Genomic DNA, 19,606 nt, shown 5'->3' on the forward strand with positions numbered 1-19,606 from the left:
AAGCTTTCTTTCTCTCCTTCTTCTTCTTCTTCTCTAAACTTGATCCGGCCACCATATGAGTCTCCACAAGAAGGATGAGGTTCGGCCATCAAAGAGAAGAAAGGAGGAGAGGATGGCCGGCCACACCAAGGAAGAAAAAGAGAGGAAAAATAATAGAGTTGTTAGCCATGAAGGCACCTCTACCCTCTCTTTTATAATCCTTGGCCTTTGCAAATAAGGAAATTTAAATAAAAATTTCCTTAATTCTTTTGCCATTGATAAGGAAAATTTATTTAATTAAAAATAATTTGTTCTCATCAACAATGTGGCCGGCCACTTTAAACCAAGCAAAGGAAATTTAATTCAATCAAGAATTAAAACTTTCCTAATTTGTTTCCGGAAATTTTATAAAAAATTTCTCTAATAATTTTCCTTTCATGATGGTCAATAAAAAGGAAATTTTATAAATTAAAATATTTCTTTTAAACATGTGGATAAAAAGAAAGTTATCTTTAAAAATTAAAATCTCTTCCAATCTACAAATAAGGAAAGATATCTAATCTTTTCTTAATCTTTGTAGAAGCTTTATAAAAGAGATATTTAATTTTTAAACTCTCTTTTAAATTATGAACATGATTAAAAGGAAAGTTTTTACCAAAATTAAAATCAACCTTTTAATCTACAAATAAGGAAAGAAATTGAACTCTTCTCTTAATCTTTTGTAGAATCTTATAAAAGGAAAGATTTAAATTTTTAAACTCTCTTTTAAATCATGTTATCCACATAAGAAAAATTTAAAAAAATAAAATTCCTTTTTATTTTAATAGGGCCGGCCACCTAAGCTTGAGTTCAAGCTAGGTCCGACCACATGAATTCACCCATGAACCAAAACATGGCCGGCCCTAGCTTGGTCTCCAAGCTAGCTTGGCCGGCCCCCTATAGGATGGGTAAGAAGGTGGGTATAGGTGGGTATAGTACTCTATAATTAAGAGGCTACGATAGGGACCGAGAGGAGGAATTGGTTTTGGTCTCCCGATAAAATTAAGCATCCCGTGGCCCGAACACACAACTTAATTTTATCAATAATAATTCATTCCACTAGAGAATTATTATTGAACTACCGCACCAATCCCAAATTACATTTTTGGGCTCCTTCTTATTATGAGTGTGTTAGTCTCCCTGTGTTTAAGATAACAAATGTCCACTAATTAAGTAAGTTACTGACAACTCACTTAATTAATATCTAGCTCCAAGAGTAGTACCACTCAACTTCATCGTCATGTCGGACTAAGTCCACCTGCAGGGTTTAACATGACAATCCTTTTGAGCTCCTCTTGGGGACATTCTCAATCTAGTATCTCTAGGACACAGTTTCCTTCTATAATCAACAACACACACTATAAGTGATACAATTTCCCAACTTATCGGGCTTATTGATTCATCGAACTAAATCTCACCCATTGATAAATTAAAGAAATAAATATCAAATATATGTGCTTGTTATTATATCAGGATTAAGAGCACACACTTCCATAATAACCGAGGTCTTTGTTTCTTTATAAAATCAGTATAAAAGAAACGACCTCAAATGGTCCTACTCAATACACTCTAAGTGTACTAGTGTAATTATACAGTCAAGATAAACTGATACCTAATTACACTACGACCTTCTAATGGTTTGTTCCTTTCCATTTTGGTCGTGAGCTACTGTTTATAATTTATAAGGTACTGATAACATCATCTTCTGCATGTGGCACCACATACTATGTTATCTACAGTATAAATTAATTGAACAACTACAACTAAATGTAGACAATTTGACCAAATGTGATTCTTTATTCATAATGACTGTTTACAAAACTTAGGCTTTCAGTATACACTCCAACAATCTCCCACTTATACTAAAAGACTAAGCTGCCATATCTGCTGCCGTACATCTGATTCTTAACCCTTCAACATGCCCATCAAAAGCTCTTGCCTTAAGGACCTTAGTGAAAGGATCTATAGGTCATTACCTGATGCAATCTAGGCGGCAACAACTTCTCCTCGTTTATACGATTTCTCGTATTGGGTGGTACTTGCGCTCTATTGTGTTTACTTGCCTTATAGACTTATGGTTTCTTTGAATTTGCTACTGCACCAACATTATTACAATAAATTGTAATAATCTTTGGACAAACCAGAAATCATATCTAAGTCTATCTTGAGGTTATTGAGTCATTTAGCTTTTATGGCTACCTCAGAGGCTTGCCATATACTAAGCTTCTATGGTGGAGTCCAGAAAAACACCTATGCTTATCACTTTTCCATAGTTATGACTTTACCTCCTAAAGTAAACACAAAACCCCGAGGTTGACTTATTATTGTCCTTATCCGATTGGAAGTCAAAATCCGTGTAACCCACAGGGACCAAATTAACTGCCTTGTAAGCTAGCATATAATCTCTAACCCCTCTAAGGTACTTTAATATATGCTTTACTGCAGTCCAATGTCTTTGATATCTGCTAACTATGCCCTTGGCAAAACAGATTTCTGATCTCGTGCATAGCATACATTAGGTTGTCTAACTGCCGAAGCATAAAGAACTGCCTACATGTCCTCAATCTCCTTTGATGTCATCGGAGACATCTCTTTAGATAAAGACACTCCATTCTTAAAAGGTAAGAAACCTGTCGAGGAGTTTTGCATGCTTAAAACGAGCAAGGATTTTCCGATGTATCAAGCTTGGGATAAGTAAAATATATTTTTTCTTTCGATCCCTTATTACTTTGATCTCAAAAATATATACATTCTCCCAAGTCCTTTATATCGAATTATTTGGACAATCATACCCTAACTTCTGACAACATTTTGATATTGTTTCCAACTACCAAAAATGTTATCTACGTATGGTACAAGAAATATCACCACGTTTCCATCACACCTTTTGTATACACAAAACTTATCCGTTTACTCAATAAATCCATAGGTCTGGATTTCTTTGATAAACCGGATGTTCCAAGACCTTGAAGCTTTGCCTCAGTCCATAGACTGATTGAGCCTGCACACAAGATGCTCTTAGCCCTTTGCAATGAACCCTTCTGGTTGCTTTATATGGATGCTTTCATCAAGACTTCCATTAAGGAATGCTGTCTTGACATCCACTTGCCAAATAGATAAAAGAATCCGGATAGACTTAAGCATGACTACCAGTGAAAAAGTTTCCTTTTTCATCAAGCCTTGCTTTGAAAGTTACTACCTTCCTTTCTATCCCTCTTTTCCTATTATTGACCTTTTTACACCCAAATGCTTTTACACCATTTGGTGGTTCTACAAGCTTCCAGATTTTATTAGAATACATATATTCTAATTCTATTATTCATTACTCTTTGCCAAGATGCTTGCATCTTTATCTTGGAGTACTTTATCATATGACCGGAGATCAGGTTCATGTCCTCCAGGGATCGAATCCAAAACCTCTCCCAAAACATGAACCTATTTAGGTTGCCTAACAACCCTCCCACTACGACAAGGCACTTTCTGCAATTGTGTATCATTTGTGATACGTGTTGCAGTTTTCTTGTGGTATCTCATCTTGTACAGTTGGTACTAGGTTAGACATATCCTTTATTATTTCCTTAAGAACAAATTTACTTATGAGCACGTGGTTCATTATATAGTCCTTTTCTAAAAATCAGTCATTGATGCTAACAATGACCTTCTGATTTTTAAGACTATAAACCTACTTTTGTTTATCTAGGATAACTTACAAACAAGTGAACTCCTATCCAACTTATCATTGTCTCTCTATAATATATGTGCTGGATTTCCTGAATCCGAATATGCTTCAAAATAGGTTTTCACCTATTCAGCAATTCTATATGAGTAGAGAGTTCTAACTTGGAAGGTACTATGTTCACTTTCGTTTTCAGAGTTTATCCTTAAAATAAATTTGGTAATTTTCTGAATAACTCATCATCTATCTAATTATTCCATAAGAGTCCTTTACCTTCTTTCTACTACACCATTCTGTTGGGAGTGTACCAGATGCAGTTAGTTGGGAATGAATTCCTACTTCTGATAAGTGACTCTTAAATTCTCCCAAGAGGTACTTGCCACTACGATCTTACCATAGTGAATTTTACTTTAACATTTCTCCGCATCAGCCTTGTACTCTTTGAACTAATCAATGTACTTAGTCTTGCGGTACATTAAGTAAATTTATTTGTATCTTGAATAGTTGTCTATAAAATAGACGAAATATTCAATACTACCTATTGTCTGGATAGTCATAGGATCACACAAATCAGAATGAACCAATTTCAACATATCTTTGACTCCATACCCCTTAGACTTAAAAGCTTCTTGGTTATTTTTCCTTCTAAGTAAGACTCGCAGGTTGGAAAGATTTCCACTACTAATGAACCCAAAAGTTCATCAGCTACCAATGAATCATACTCAAGTTAATATAACCTAGCCTTAGATGCCAAAGATATAATTGGTTCATTTCTGAAGGTTACTTTCTCTTAAAGTTAGAAGATGTGTTACTAATTTTCATTTGTTGCATCATGAGAGTTATTGGATTTATAAATTGCCAACCAACGTACCAGAACAGATAACTTCCCTCTTTTTCTTAATAACAACTTTGTTATTAAAAGAGATAGAATATCAAGTTCTTTGAATAGTTTAGAAACTGAAAACTAGTTCTTTCTAAACTTGGTGCGTAAAGACAATTACTCAAAAATCCATGTTTTATTCTTATCAAAAGATAAACATCTCCCACTGCAACAGCTACCATTTTTACAGTAGTGCCCATGTGAACGGTGTTTTAATATTCATTTAGTTGTCGGGTTTCCTGGAACCCTGCAATGAATTGCGGACATGATTAATGGCATCTGTATCTACACTCCAGGTTCTGGTAGATAACACCACTAAACATGTTTCAACTAATGAATTAAATACACCTATATTGTTCTTAATTCTAAGAAGACAGTTTACCTTAATGTCCAAGTCCTATTTCCAATCATTACAATTGGGACTACTAAGTCTTTTCTATAGTATGACTACTAGGGGATTGACAAACATTTTAAATCCTAAGAATCTCAAAAATATTTGGTCAAGATCAACTCCTTAAAATCCCCATGAATTTTGTATGCCACGATAGTGTGAACGTATACAAAATCGAAGAGGAGATTTTATTCATTAATTTTATTATCTCGTCAACTTTACTTTATGACGAATAAAATTAATAGTTGATCTGTCTTTGATCAAATATTTGGTCAAAACTTTTTGAATTTAAAAAAATATTGATTCCTCAAACAATATTATTTAAATTCTCCAACACCTCAAACACTGTGAATTTTGCATGCCACGTTAGTGTGGACGTATACAAATTCAACATTTGTAAAAAGAGGGTTTTAACCCATTAATTTTATTATCTTGTCAACCTAACTTTTTGACAAATAAAATTAATAGTTAGTATCATTTGGTCACACAAATAATAGCAGTGACTCCGATGGGGAGGATACTATTAGATGTGTCTAAGTGTATACCATTACTTGACACTAAGTCCATTAATAAGATTATGCCCCTTCCGTTGGGGAAGATCACACGCTCTTAATTAACTTCCTATAGTCATCCAAAAATAGAAGTCTGTTCTAGTGATCCACAAACAAGCTCATCCGTTATAGAGGAAGGCACTCAGAGCCAACGCGCAAGCTTGTTTGCATCACTTACAAACCAGTAATGGAGACCATGGGATTTACTTAAAAATCCCTCTCCCACTTAGTTATTTATAAATGAGGAATTTTAACTATGCTAGCCTACTAAATATGTAAACTAACATGTACACACAGCACAATATAAAAGCAATAAATAGAAAATCTAATTTTCAACTATTATGGCTTTTATCTCTAGTTGTCCTCCGTGTGTTGTCATCCCAAGCTGCTGCCATATTTGGCCACTGCCACCGGGTCTAGCTGTCGCATCCATCTTGCTCCTAGTTCCGCTGCGCCTCTGGTCCTTAGAAGGTTCCACGCTTTGCAAGATTCGATCCGCGACATAAATAGAATTTTACATTTTGATCCTATATTCCTCGAAGGAATGTACATGAAAACTAGATCGAACATAAAATAAAATTTACATCCATCGATCCTATATTCCATAAAAGGAATGTACATGTAACTAGATCAAAAATAAAATCCTAATAAAACTAAATACAGCTCCTGCTGTATTTTATAATACAATCATGCACACATAATAAAATGCCCTTGACATGTCCAAGGGTCCAATCACACACATAATAACTATAAGCCATAATAGTTGGATCCTGCATCCACAAAGTTAGCACATCCTACTATTAACCTGCCTAAATTATGTATGACATGTGCATAATTAAACTAATACCAAATACACAGAGGCAAAACCCTAGCTCTGATACCAATTGTTGGTTGCTACTCGGAAAACCTAGAGGTTCCACTGTACAAAAATTTTGTACAAAGGTCTGAACCTTTTCCTATCTACCATGTGTTCTTTTAAATTAAATTTTGGATCGCCTGCGGAACTTAACACGTTTGATCCAAAACTTAATCTATTTGTTCTTTTAGGTTTTGACTTGGATCTCCTGCGGAACTTAACACGTTCGACCCAAATCACCTTAAGTTATTAATTCCGTTAAATATTAATTTCCATAATTGGTTCCCAGTACTGACGTGGCGAGGCACACGACCTTCTTGGATATGGGAGCAACCACCACCGACTAGACAAAACCTTTTATAGAAAGCTAATATTTAATTTCCTAAAATAACTTTAGGTTAACCGAAAAGAACAATCAAATCACAAGGAAAAGAAAAAACAAAAGAACACAACATCGAAAAACATATTCGAAATTCTAGAATCGTAAGCCTCTTGTATTTGATATTATTTCCATAAATAACTAGTATGATGCGGAAAGAAAAATTACTAGTTATACCTTGTAGAAAAACCTCTTGATCTTCTACCGTATTCCTCTTCTAACCTCGGACGTTGTGTGGGCAACGATCTTCCGAGATGAGAACCACCTAGCACCTTCTTCTTCCTTACAAGTTTAGGCCATCAAAACTTCTCCTAGGATGAAGAGGTTCGGCCACCACCACCATGCTCCAAGGGATGCTAGAAACAAAGCTTTCTTTCTCTCCTTCTTCTTCTTCTTCTCTAAACTTGATCCGGCCACCATATGAGTCTCCACAAGAAGGATGAGGTTCGGCCATCAAAGAGAAGAAAGGAGGAGAGGATGGCCGGCCACACCAAGGAAGAAAAAGAGAGAGGAAAAATAATAGAGTTGTTAGCCATGAAGGCACCTCTACCCTCTCTTTTATAATCCTTGGCCTTGGCAAATAAGGAAATTTAAATAAAAATTTCCTTAATTCTTTTGCCATTGATAAGGAAAATTTATTTAATTAAAAATAATTTGTTCTCATCAACAATGTGGCCGGCCACTTTAAACCAAGCAAAGGAAATTTAATTCAATCAAGAATTAAAACTTTCCTAATTTGTTTCCGGAAATTTTATAAAAAATTTCTCTAATAATTTTTCCCTTCATGATGGTCAATCAAAAGGAAATTTTATAAATTAAAATATTTCTTTTAAACATGTGGATAAAAAGAAAGTTATCTTTAAAAATTAAAATCTCTTCCAATCTACAAATAAGGAAAGATATCTAATCTTTTCTTAATCTTTGTAGAAGCTTTATAAAAGGGATATTTAATTTTTAAACCCTCTTTTAAATTATGAACATGATTAAAAGGAAAGTTTTTACCAAAATTAAAATCAACCTTTTAATCTACAAATAAGGAAAGAAATTGAACTCTTCTCTTAATCTTTTGTAGAATCTTATAAAAGGAAAGATTTAAATTTTTAAACTCTCTTTTAAATCATGTTATCCACATAAGAAAATTTTAAAAAAATAAAATTCCTTTTTATTTTAATAGGGCCGGCCACCTAAGCTTGAGTTCAAGCTAGGTCCGACCACATGAATTCACCCATGAACCAAAACATGGCCGGCCCTAGCTTGGTCTCCAAGCTAGCTTGGCCGGCCCCCTATAGGATGGGTAAGAAGGTGGGTATAGGTGGGTATAGTACTCTATAATTAAGAGGCTACGATAGGGACCGAGAGGAGGAATTGGTTTTGGTCTCCCGATAAAATTAAGCATCCCGTGGCCCGAACACACAACTTAATTTTATCAATAATAATTCATTCCACTAGAGAATTATTATTGAACTACCGCACCAATCCCAAATTACATTTTTGGGCTCCTTCTTATTATGAGTGTGTTAGTCTCCCTGTGTTTAAGATAACAAATGTCCACTAATTAAGTAAGTTACTGACAACTCACTTAATTAATATCTAGCTCCAAGAGTAGTACCACTCAACTTCATCGTCATGTCGGACTAAGTCCACCTGCAGGGTTTAACATGACAATCCTTTTGAGCTCCTCTTGGGGACATTCTCAACCTAGTATCTCTAGGACACAGTTTCCTTCTATAATCAACAACACACACTATAAGTGATACAATTTCCCAACTTATCGGGCTTATTGATTCATCGAACTAAATCTCACCCATTGATAAATTAAAGAAATAAATATCAAATATATGTGCTTGTTATTATATCAGGATTAAGAGCGCACACTTCCATAATAACCGAGGTCTTTGTTTCTTTATAAAATCAGTATAAAAGAAACGACCTCAAATGGTCCTACTCAATACACTCTAAGTGTACTAGTGTAATTATACAGTCAAGATAAACTAATACCTAATTACACTACGACCTTCTAATGGTTTGTTCCTTTCCATTTTGGTCGTGAGCTATTGTTTATAATTTATAAGGTACTGATAACATCATCTTCTGCATGTGGCACCACATACTATGTTATCTACAGTATAAATTAATTGAACAACTACAACTAAATGTAGACAATTTGACCAAATGTGATTCTTTATTCATAATGACTGTTTACAAAACTTAGGCTTTCAGTATACACTCCAACATGTTGACCTTAGGGCTCCGGGCGCCCGGAACCATTCCGGGCGCCAGGAACCGACCGGGGCGCCCGGAACCCTTCCGGGCGCCCGGAATCGACTTTTCAACAGGATCGAGTTTTGACTCGATCCGACCGTTGGGGGATAAAATTTATCCCCCCCAGGGCGCCCGGAACCCTTCCAGGCGCCCGGACCAAGACTATAAATATAGCCTTGGTCCAGAAGCAATCATCAATCAAGAACAACTACTTGTAATCCAGTGCTTTCATTTGTGTTATTTCTTTCTGTGCTTTCAACGCTGTAAGAGGCTACTCCGCCTAGAGGAGAATCAATTAGTGCGCCTTCTTTGCCTTGGATTAGCAATCCTCTAATTGCAAACCAAGTAATTCCTCTGTGTCTATTTTCTGTTTTAATTAGTCTCTGCCTTTTTAATTACAAGTTCTTTTAAGTTAGTTGAATATCCGAGAAGGGTTTTTGGTTTTATTTTGTAGGGCAATTCACCCCTCTCCACTTGCCGGCCTCCAAAGGGACCTACAAGTGGTATCAGAGCAAGGCGCTTCAGGAGGACTAACCGCCGATCGAAGCAACAAAGATGGCCGGACCAAGCATTGTTCCACCAAAATTCGAGGGGAACTTCGCAGACTGGAAGCGTCGTATGGAGGTATTCCTAAAAACAGATTTGAAATTCGGTTTATTATGAAATATGGTTTTGTAGCTCCAATAGATAAAGATGGAAAAGAAAAAGAAGAGAGCGATTGGACAAAGAAGGAGCAGAATGAGTCGGTAGCAAACAGCCGTGCGGAACATCACCTGCTGAGCGTGTTACCGCCTCAAGAGGTCAACCGCATTGGAAACTACTTATCTGCTAAAGAACATTGGGAGAAGTTCTTGGAACTCCACGAAGGCACGTCCGAAGCAAAGCTTGCTTGAAGGGACATCCTCCGCAACAAACTGATGAACATCCGTCTGGAGAAAGGTGAGAAAGTAGCCGGTCTACATGCAAAGGTAAAAGAACTAGTTACTGGTCTCGAAAATCTTGGTGAAACGGTAACAAACCGGGACACTATACGCTACGCGCTCAATGCGTTTCCAATAACTCCGGAATGGACATCAATCGTCGATGCTTACTACATCTCAAAAGACCTGAAGGTAAGTACTTTAGAAGAGTTATTTTCTACCCTTGAATTACACGAAACTAGATGTGCAGAGATATCAAAGGACACAACCAAGACTATGGCGCTGAACGCAACCAATAAGGATGAACCCGAGTCAGACTCCGAAGACGATCAAGAAGCATACATGGTAAGAAACTTTAAAAAGTTTTTTAGATCTAATAAATTTAAAATGCAGAATAACAAGAATCAAAAAGGTAGAAGAAAGGTACGGTGCTACCAGTGTCAGAAGGAGGGACACCTAAGGGAAGACTGCCCAGAACTCAAGAAGGTCAAAATGAAGACACCCAAAAAACACAACCTAAAAGCAACTTGGGACGACACCTCTTCATCCGAATCAGAAGCTCAAGAATATGCTGGGATAGCGCTGATGGAAAGTTACGAAGGGCAAAGCTCATCAGAACCTAGCATCGATGAAGGGGGAGCGACCTAAGATGATGGCAGCGATGCAGGGGGAGATTCAGGCTTCAAGTCCGATATGGTAAGTGAGGTATGCCTTTTACCCCCTGATCAACTTTATTCTGGGATTAAGGCAATGACTAAATCCATGTATAAATTAGAAAATGAAAATATCAAATTAAAAGATGAAATTTTTGAAACAAAAAGAATTTTAGCAAAATCATGTCTTATAGAGGATTTTGATAAATTGAAAATTGAAAATGAAAAACTAAAAGAAGAAATAGAAAGATTGAAAAAATATAAAAGTTCAAATATTTCTACTTTTAGAAATTATAGAGGTTTAAATTGGTATTATAGATTTCATCAAAGTCAAATTAGAAATATATCAAAAATCTATGTACCTAGGAAATACTTGGTTAACCCTGTAGGTAGGGACCTGTACTGGGTTCCAAAAACCTGTTTAATTTAAATTTAGACTTAGCATTTTCAGCAAGGAAATTAAACGACTAATTTCATTATGAGGCTTTGGCTAAGGAAGTGGTTGTTGCTCCAATAACCAAGAAGGCCTAGTGCCTCGCCACGACCTGGAAGCTAAATATCGAAATGAAAAGTTTAATTGACTAACTGAAGAAGCATTAATTTAATTTACCTAATGCTTTAAAAGAGTTATTCAATTTGTGTTAGAAAATATTTAAAATTAATTTATAATTAAAAAAAAAAATTTGGAAAATAAATTTTTTTAATTGACTTAGAAATTTTTCTATGAATACTGTCCTATACATTTTTCCTTTGAAAATTGCCTTAGAAATCTTTTATGAAGAATAACCTAAAAAAAAAAAAATTCTGAATATTGACTTAGATTTTTTTTATTAAACTAGATATTCTCTTTTGAAACATTGCCTTACAAATTAATATTAATTGCCTTAGAATTTTTTATTTTTTATTTTTTTAAAAAATCACTTAAAATTTTGTTTACCTTAGATCTGTTTAAAGAACCCCTATTTTTAATGTGATCAAAGGGGGAGAAGAATGTTAAGTCTAGGGGGAGGTATATAAATTTTTCAATTGAAAAATATTTGGACTTATTGGAATATAAATCGTTTTTATTGCATATGGTTACCCTAACTTAACTTGGGTTGCTCACATCAAAAAGGGGGAGATTGTTGGAACCCCAAGGTGTTTTGATGTGATCAAACAAGCTAAGTTAGGTCCTGCGTTTGTTTAACCCTTGTGTCTAAATGTGCAGGAGCTTAGGAACACAGGAAGTCGAGCGGAAGACGCGGCTAACGAGAAGGACGGCACGGGGAGAGAGCCGACGGGCTCGGTGCGTCCGATGGACGAGGTGACCGCGGAAGAGTACACCGGCGGACGAGAAGAACGTGCGCGGCGTTCGAGGGACGAGAAACCGGGAAGGAAGGCTGCTCGAGTAGAAGGCCGGAACATGGGTTCGGGTGAGCCCTATTCCGGAAGGCCGAGATCACCCAAGCAAACGGAGCTGGAGCGAACAGACCCGGACCGAGATGAGCTGGATCGAGACGAGCTGAACCGGAGTCGAAAAGTCAACCTATGTTGACCTTAGGGCTCCGGGCGCCCGGAACCGACCGGGGCGCCCGGAACCCTTCCGGGCGCCCGGAATCGACTTTTCAACAAGATCGAGTTTTGAATCGATCCGACCATTGGGGGATAAAATTTATCCCCCCCCAGGGCGCCCGGAACCCTTCCAGGCGCCCGGACCAAGACTATAAATATAGCCTTGGTCCAGAAGCAATCATCATTCAAGAACAACTACTTGTAATCCAGTGCTTTCATTTGTGTTATTTCTTTCTGTGCTTTCAACGCTGTAAGAGGCTACTCCGGCCAGAGGAGAATCAATTAGTGCACCTTCTTTGCCTTGGATTAGCAATCCTCTGATTGCAAACCACGTAATTCCTCTGTGTCTATTTTCTGTTTTAATTAGTCTCTGCCTTTTTAATTACAAGTCCTTTTAAGTTAGTTGAATATCCGAGAAGGGTTTTTGGTTTTATTTTGTAGGGCAATTCACCCCTCCCCACTTGCCGGCCTCCAAAGGGACCTACATAAACTTGGTCAAACATAAGGCTTTTTGTATAGACCCAGACGAAAAACACCAGTCGGGCCTAAAGATGCTTGGTTTTATCAAGACTGTATCATATAAAGGATCACGCAAAGGTCGACTGACCGAGGGATTCTGTGCATGCGTCCGGACGGACATAAATCTGTCCAAGATAAAGGGCATCCAGTCTTATAAAGTTTCTAGCATACGTTCGGTCGAGCGAAGTTCGAAAAAGCGTAAGGGTGCTTGTATGGGCTCGATCGGGCAAAGCGTTCACTTTTAGTGTTGAGCAATGATCTTGCTGGGAGAGATTTGACCAAGATGTCATCAGTATATACTTTCATATTTTTATCGATCTGTTTTCATAACACCTTGCTCATAAATCATTGGTAGGTTTCTCCTGCATTTTTTAGTCTGAATGACATAACATTATAATAATATGTTCCTTCAACAACAATAAAGATAATTTTTTCTTGGTCTTCCTTAGCGAGCGGGACTTGGTGGTAGCCTTGATATGCATTCAGCATGCATATTAACTTACAACCAGCAGTTGAGTCTATCACTTGATTAATGAGTGGCAGAGGATAGCAATCTTTTGGGTACGCCTTATTTAAATCTTTAAAGTCGACGCAGACTCATCACTTGTTCCCTACCTTAGATGCCAATACTACATTTACGAGCTAGTTCGAGAATTATACTTCTTAGATGTGCCCAGCTTCAAGTAGTTTATCCACCTCCACTCAGACTATTTTATTATGCTTGGCTCCAAAATCTCTTTTTCTTTATTTAATCGGCCGAGCATCCTAATGGATGTGCAACTAATGTTTCATTATTATCGGTGAGATGCTCGTAAGCTCATGAGTAGTCCAAGAAAAGACTTGCTTTTCAAGCAGGCGATCAATTCTGTTTTCTTCTCGGGGCACAGGTCGACCGCAATAAAAGTGGTGGCCTTCGATCGGCTGGGGTGAATTTATATTTCCTCCTTTTCTTTATAAACCAAGGTCGGAGGAGCTTCTTGAAATAACATTGACTTCAAACCGCGAAATTTTTTATGCGGTGTGAGCCTTGGTCTTCACAACTTCAACATAGCACTTGTGTGCCGTCAATTGATCTCCTTTGACCTCGCCGACTGAGCCATCCACTGAGAATTTTATCTTCTAGCAAAATGTGGAAACGCTGGCTAGTCGTTTAGCGCCAGTCGACCCAAAATTACGTTATATGCCGATGGTACAATCACTATGAAGTTCGATCGATGTGTTCTCATGAGTGGGTCTTTCTCTAGAGAAATAGCCAATCAAATTTATTCGATAGGCTACACTTCATTATTCGTAAACTCGTACAAGGGCATTATCATTAGCTGGAGTTCATTCTTGTCTATCGGAAGTTGCTCAAATGCCTTCTTAAAATAATGTTGATCGAGTTGCCTGTGCCAACAAAAGTACAATGAACATTGTAGTTATCGATCATAGCTTTTATAATTAAGGCATCATCATAAGGTATATCCACCCCCTCCAAGTCTCTAGGACCGAAACTAATCTTTGGTCCTTGCGCTTTCTCCTCACTACACCCTACTGTGTGGATCTCTAGTCGGTGTACATGTGATTTTTTGGTCCAATTAATTGAAATCATCATCGGTCAGGTCACCCGCTATCATACCAATGTTGCCCTGGGTGGCATTGTTATAATTTTCTTCCTCCCAAGTGGGTTAGCGTGGAGGCTTCTCGACAGATGCCCAAGCTGGTGCTGGGTTATTTCTTCATTGGGGCCACTATGAGTCCCTATCGGTCGCTGCAGGGTTCTGACCCGGGTCCGCTCAGTCGACGCTGGTAGTTAGGAGAAGGGGATTGATGGTGAAACCCCTGATTAACTGGTCGACGCGTCCCTTGATTGTAGTGATAAAAATCTTCTGTATTGCTCATTCCTAAGCGGTGGTAAGTGCAGAACATGGGAGCCTATTGTCGGAGCTTGAGGAAGCGTATCCGCTCAGCTTCTACATGTTGGACCGCATGCAACCTTGGCTCGCGATGCTGTGGCGGGGGGCCTGATCGAGGTCCTTTAGGTGGTAAAGTGGGAGCAGGTGCTCGACACTCAGGAGCGGAAGGAGTAGAAGGAGCAACTTCTTTCTTCTGAACGAATTGAGCTTCTTCCATATTGATGTACTTGGTGGCTGATTTGAGCAGATGATCAAAGTCACTCAGCGACTTCTTAACGAGGGATCAGAAGAATTTGTCATCCGCGAGCCCCTCAGAGAACACGCTCACCAGAATTTTTGGTGTGGCTAAAGGGGTGTCCATGGCAACTTGATTGAATTTCTTAATGTAAGCCCTTAGCGTCTCTTTGGGCCCCTGCCTGAGAGAGAGCAGACTCGGCGTCGTCTTGTGATAACAACGATTGCTGACAAAGTGATGCAGAAAAGTTTTGCGAAAATCCTTGAAATGGCATATGGACTCGGTCGGGAGTCGGTTGAACCATATCTGCACCGAGCCAGATAGTGTGGTGAGCTCTTGATCCCACTGATGATAAACCTTGGCTCAGAATGTTAATTGCCATATTGGTCGACCTCCTAGACTATGACTTATAACTTGGGAGTCCACCTTAACCACCGTATCAACTCTCTTCATTTTCTCCATTAGTTAATTTTCCCCATCTTTTCTCCGAGGTTTGACTTGAGCATCAGATGAATCTTGCCGAGATTTACCTCCCCCCTAACATCTTTCTTGAGTCTTTAGAGACTTCTGTCTGAAGATTCCTTTGGTGTTCAACACTTGGCAACCAACTCCTGAAAAGACCAACCTTCTTAGTGTTGAGGCAATTTCCCTTGGTCAAGTTTGACCAGTTTGACTAAGCTTGAGTTGAGTCAAGCTTGAGTCGGGATTTAAGTTTTGATGTTTGACAATATATGGAGATTGCTAGGGCAATCGTCCGGTTGTGGAGATGGTCAAAGGGTTGATCAGGTTGATGAGAATACAAGTCAAGTAGGTCAGGGTTGACAGGAGACTTGACTGGGTAAGTCCTAACTTGAGGTTAGGTATTTGGGAAGTCCTAACTGGAGGTTAGGCGTCTGAAAGTCATAACGGAAGTTTAGGTAGTGGTGGAAGTCCTAACTGGAGGTTAGACAAATGGGAAAGTCCTAGTAGAGCAAGGCAATTGGAAAGTCCAAGTGTTATCTTGGCAAAGGCTGTAAATCCAAGCATGTGACTTGGCAAGGAGAACTCGATAACTAGGTTGAGGTTGAAGGAAACTCCTGAAGATAAGGCGTGAAGGATGAGAGATATCCGAGGGACGTAAGGCTGATGGAGGAGGCTAGAAGGCTAGTTCGAGGTTAGTCAAGTATGGTGGTATAATCCGACAACTAGGATGAGGCCGAAGGAAGCTCCTGAAGGCAATGCGTGAAGGATGAGAGATATCCGAGGGATGCATGGCTGATGGAGGAGGCTAGAAGGCTAGTTCGAGGTTGGTCGGGTGTGGCCAAATACTAGGCATGATGTACCAACAGGTCATGGTTGACCGTATGTTAGTTTGAGGGGCGTTTGGACTTAATTTGGCAAGTCATAAGTGAGCTAGATCGATCAACCGATCGATTGGCTCATGCCCAATCGATCAGTTGATCGATTGGTGAGTCCCTGCGAGAAGTTTTCTTCCCAATCGATCAATGGATCGATTGGGAAGCCGACACATTCGCACAGAATGCTTCCCAATCGATCACCCGATAAATTGGGAGCCTCCAATCGATCAAGTGATCGATTGGAAGGCTGGGAATTTGCGCTACAGCGCAGGAAAGCTCGCGAGAACAACTGGATCGATTGGTCGATCGATCTAGCCATTTCTAGAGAGCACAAAGGCTCTCTGAATCGATCGACTGATCGATTCAGAGCCTGCCCAATCGATTGGGAGTAATCCAATCGATTGAGTTCGACCGTTGCGTAGGATATAACTGTTGGCGGAGCGTTTTCTCGATAGATCTTCACCACCAGCGATCAACGATTTCTCAGCGACTTCACAGCAACTTCTCCCAAGCTTGCTTCGCTAGTTCTTGAAGGTTCTTGGAGGCACGTCCAAGACAAGAGGCGAGTTACAACAAGAAGAAGAAGTTAGGGTAAGGGTTTATTGTATAAATCTTGTAAGATTTCTCTTGTATTTGCTTCTCTTTATATTCTTGTTGTATTGTGAGCTTGTAAGGCTTCTCCGCCTTCGGTAGTTACCGTAAAGGAGTGGTTTCATAGTGGAGGGTGCGCGAGTATGTGGATCCTTGGACTAGTCACCTCTGCTTGAGGTGGATACCAAGTAAATCCCTAGAGTTAGCGTTGTTTGTGTTTAGTTCTTGTATTTTTCCGCTTCACATCATCAAGAAGAAGCAAACCAACGCAAGCGTGACTAACCGCTATTCAATCACTGTCGCTATATCCTTCATGTTTGAAATTTTTAGATGATGAATAAAGCAATCCAAAATCTATCATACCTTTGATATAGCACAAAATTCTCTTAGTGATCTTAAAATGGGTGGTAGTTGGAGCCTCCATGTAGCGGCTAACAAGTCCAACAACATAAAGAATATTATTCCTTGTGCATGTCAAGTATTGTAAACTTTCAATCAAACTCTTGAAAAGTGTTAAATCAACTTTTTCTCCTTCATTATGCTTTGATAGCTTGACTCCGTATTCTACTGGAATATTTATGGGTTTACCATTATCCATCTTGACCTTCTTGTTAGGACCAAAAGTAGCTAGAGGGGGGGGGGGGTGAATAGCTCGTCGCGTTCGCTCGGTGCTCGGCGTTGCTTGTTCCTTCAAAGATGTGCAGCGGAAATACAAAGAAACAAATCACACAACGCTAACAAGGTTGGTTTACTTGGTATCCACCTCACAAGAGGTGACTAGTCCAAGGATCCACACCTACGCACGCACCCTCCACTAATAAAACTCTCCTTTATGGTAACTACCAAGGGCGGAGAAGCCCTACAAGACTCAGTACAAGAAGAGAGGGAAAGGATACAAGAAATACAAGCTTACAAGCTTACAATGAGTACAAACCCTAACCCTAGCTTCTCTTCTTTGACTTTGATCCGCCTCTTGACTTGGAAACCTTCCAAGATCCTTCAAGAACTGGCGATCTGAGCTTTGTGAGTGCTGTGGAGGAGCTGGCGAGAAATCTGGAGTGAATCGGTGCAGCTCAAATACGACGCATCGGTCGGATCCCGATCGATTCGAATATTCCCAATCGATCGGGAGGCTTTGGATCGATCCACGGATCGATCCAGAGCGCCTCTGTGCTCTGGATCGCTCCTCGGACCGATCCAGCGCTTATCGCGCAAAGCAGCCGCGTCCCAATCGATCCACTGATCGATTTGGACATCTGGATCGATCCACGAATCGATCCAGAGGCTCTCTGTTCGCTAGGAAAGGCCTGGATCGATCCACTGATCGATCCAACACTTGGTTTTTGCCCAAAACCAAGTCCCAAGCCTCTCAAACCAACATCCGGTCAACCTTGACCTGTTGATACATCATGCCTAGCATCTGGTCACTCCTTTGACCTGCTAGGACTTCCCACCAAGTGTCTGGTCAATCCCTTTGACCCACTTGGACTTTACTCGTCGTGCCAAGTATCCGGTCACTCTCTTGTCCTACTTGGACTTCCACCAGATGTCTGATCATCCTTGATCCATCTGGATTTTCCCTTGCCTGGCTTCACTCACCAGGATTTCCTTCTGCCTAGCTTCACTCACTAGGACTTTCACCTGGCTTCACTCACCAGGATTTCCAATCTGCCTAGCTTCACTCACTAGGACTTTCACCTGGCTTCACTCACCAGGATTTCCAATCTGCCTAGCTTCACTCACTAGGGCTTTCCTTCTGCCTGGCTTCACTCACCAGGCCTTCCACCTGGCCTAACACACTAGGACTTCCTAGTCAGGCATCCGGTCACTCTTGACCTACTTGACTCTCCTTCAATCACACTGATCAATCCCTGATCAGAATCTCCCCACATGAACAACTGCACCTGCATTGTCCATGTGTCTACATGTATTGTCAAACATCGAAACTATGACCAAGACCCAAGCTTGGTCAACTCAGTCAACCTTGACCTAAAGGATATTGCACCAACAATCTCCCCCTTTTTGATGTTTGACAATACCTTTAAGTTAGGACCATTCTGAGTTAAGCTAGTCCCATAGCCTTAACTCCATTCATGCCAAAAGTATGAATGTTGGTTCCCTTCATTCTCCCCCTATGAGCTCCCCCATAGGTAATGAAAGCCTAGCTTAAACCACACATTCTCCCTATTGGCACACATCAACCCATCTTTGAGCACACATCAACCCATGCCTCAATTTTAGGCACACTTCAACAAATGCCCCATTGTTGAAAACTCTCCCCCTGAAGAGTTGCTCATCGTTGTTCACAACTTCACTCGTTGTGGTCAACACGATAATGAAGGTCCCATACCCTTCATTAACCTTAACCCTACATTCTCCCCCAATGTAGGCAAATGCCCATCCTTGAGCATTATCCACTTGAAGTCACTTGAACAATGAGGATATCCACTCCCCATTAAAGTTCAAACGCTCAACCTTGAGCATGTTCTTAACGGAAGGTTGACCACCTTCCAAGGTTCATGAAAAATAATTTTCATGTCTTTAAAGAGTCCCTCCCCCTAAAGACATGGTGGTAATTTCTGTCATTGCACCAACAATGACTTGGAATTCCTAAACCTTTAGGAAACCCAAATTTAGAAGTTTTGAAGTTCAAATATTCAAAATTTGAAACAAACCTCAACCTAAACTTCAACGAAGTCTTCCTTAACCATTTCATCCTTGTTTTCAACACGAAAGCACCCTTGTATTGTATACAAATGTATTTTAGGGGTTTGGAATGGTTGCATAGACTAACCATGGTTCAAAGATGCTGAAATCAGGCCTTCCCAGCCAAAATCAGCAACTTGGATCGATTGGAGTTGGGATCCAATCGATTGAACCTTTCTGAATCGA

Source organism: Zingiber officinale, chromosome 10B (genome assembly GCF_018446385.1).
Source record: "Zingiber officinale cultivar Zhangliang chromosome 10B, Zo_v1.1, whole genome shotgun sequence".
NCBI lineage: Eukaryota > Viridiplantae > Streptophyta > Magnoliopsida > Zingiberales > Zingiberaceae > Zingiber > Zingiber officinale.